The 2,357-nt window shown below is 43.7% G+C and overlaps 1 pseudogene across 1 annotated transcript; it reads left to right on the top strand.

Annotated features, from left to right (window-relative positions):
• Positions 1-1,796: 1,796 nt before the first annotated feature.
• Positions 1,797-2,142, top strand: LOC308647868 (small ribosomal subunit protein uS19-like; annotated as a pseudogene). The gene has a single exon. The product of its transcript is annotated as a small ribosomal subunit protein uS19-like (transcript).
• The last annotated feature ends 215 nt before the right edge of the window (positions 2,143-2,357 follow it).

Below are 2,357 nucleotides of genomic sequence, written 5' to 3' on the forward strand. Positions count from 1 at the left end.
GAACATCATGTTAATATTAAAAACCATATGGCCACTCTGTGGACACTATATTAGTATCAAAGGCCACATGTGGACACCTTAGTATCAAAAGCTACTATATATAATGCACTAGCATTAGAGGCTGCATGTGGATAACACATTAGCATCATCACCCCACCATATCAGTATGGGGTCCAGGAAGGCAGCTCGCCCTCTGGTGGCTGTTGGGACTCAGCACAGAAGGCAGTGTATGTGCCCCCTCCTGGCCATCCTGAGAACTGGACGAAATTCAGTAGTGTATCTAGATTATTCAAGACAATGATTTTAGAAAGATAAACTGAAATGAAACCCATTGATTCATGATTTTTCAAAAAGTGGTGGTTGAACAAATTTTTGGAAACTATATTGAAATAAATATAGGCAAAGTGAAATGTCCATAAAAATTAACTCATAATAGTCTTTTGACTAACATTTGAGAAAACTAAAAAATTCTAAAAGGAAACAGAAGAAAATCTATGTAATCTATGTAACCTTAGACTTAGTGATAAGTGTGTGTGTGTGTGTGTGTGTGTGTGTGTGTGTGTTTTCTAGTACTGGGGATTGAACGTACGGCCTCACACACACCAGACAGCTCTCTATTACTGAGCTAACTCCCCAGCCCTTGGTGATGAGTTTTAACTCACAATACCAATTGACAGAATAAAAATATTGATAACATGGACTTTATAAAATTAAATTTTACCAAGTTCAGTGTTGCATGCCAACAATCCCAATTACTCAAAAGGCTGAGGCAGGAGGATTGCAAATTTGAGGCCAGCCTCAGAAACTTAGCAAGCCTCTAAACAACTTGGTGAAATCTTGTCTCAAAAAAATAAAAAGGGCTGGTAATGTGGCTCAGTGGTTAAGTGCCTCCAGGTTCATCCCTACTACAACAAAAAAAGTAAATATCTTAACAGACACCTGACCAAAGGAAATATAAAGATGGCCAAAAGGTTATTATACAAAGTGATGCTCAGCATCACATATCATTAGGGAATGACAAAACAATAATGAGGTAGCATGGCAAAGCTATTAGAACTGCTAAACTCTAAGAAGTGTCAGTACACCAACAGCTGCAGGATGCAAGAGATCAGTAGTCTTGTACACTGCTTGTAGAACATGTGGCACAGACACTTTGGAAGACAATGTGCCAGTTGTTAATGTAAGGCAGGGCTTGCAGGAGGGGAAGGTCTGGAGAAGGGGCAGGGCCTGGAGAAGGGTTGGGTCTAAAGGAAGGGCAAGAGGGACCATAGATGGTGAGAAGCAGCAGCCTTGGTGGTCTCTAGCTCAGGGCGGCTCAATCTTCAGCTTTCCATCCTGACAACCTACCACGGAGAAACTGCTACTGAAGCTGCCCAGATCACTCCACCTTGGCCTCTCCTGTCCATCTGCTTCTCACCTTTGGCCATTCTACCAGAGCATCTCCTGGGCCAAGTCATATACACAGGAAAGAGAGATAAGGGGAAGAGAGCAGGAGAACAAAGGAAGCCTAGGACATATAACAAAAAAGGCAGAATGCTTTCACTTCTTGGGATATCACGGACATAAGCTATGGCCCCCTCTCCCTCCTGGGAGAAGTCTATGTTATCCCCTTTTTAAATAAACCCTGTTTGCCTTGGCGTGCTTCTCTAATGTTATACTTCAACATGTGAGGAAGCAGGACTCGTCACCAATAACCAGCAGTATCATAAGACACATGAAGATGCTTCCTAAATTTGAAAAGTAGAAAAGAAAGTGTCTGTCTAAAAATGTTTATTTTTATCCGCAGAGCAGGCAAGATGGCGGAAGTGGAGCAGAAGAAGAAGCAGACCTAGCAAGTTCACCTACGGCAGTGGGGACCTCGACCAGCTGCTGGACATGTCCTAGGAGCAGCTGATGCAGCTGTACAGCGCAGGCCAGCAGAGGCTGAACCAGAGCCTGCGGAGGAAGCAGCACTCGGTGCTGAAGCGCCTGCGCAAGGCCAAAAAGGAGGCACCCTCGATGGAGAAGCCAGAGGTGGTGAAGTCACACCTAAGGGACATTCTGCCTGAAATGGTGGGCAGCATGGTTGGCGTCTACAATGGCAAGACCTTCAACCAGGTGGAGATCAAGCCCAAGATGATCGGCCACTACCTGGGCTAGTTGTCCATCCCTACAAGCCCCTGAAACACTGCCTGGCAATAAAGACACACACTGCTTAAAAAAAAAAAAAAAGTTTATTTTTAGTAAATGTATTGATATAGTATAGATGAGGCTGGACACCCAAGGAATTTTCAGGAAGCAGGGTTTTTTAAGTTGCAGTGGTCTAGAAAGGCTAATGCCTAAAAATATCTGGCCCCCAAGTCTGGAAATTCTTTAAA

Source organism: Spermophilus citellus (assembly GCF_964194105.1).
Source record: "Spermophilus citellus genome assembly, chromosome: 4".
In the NCBI taxonomy this organism is placed as follows: domain Eukaryota; kingdom Metazoa; phylum Chordata; class Mammalia; order Rodentia; family Sciuridae; genus Spermophilus; species Spermophilus citellus.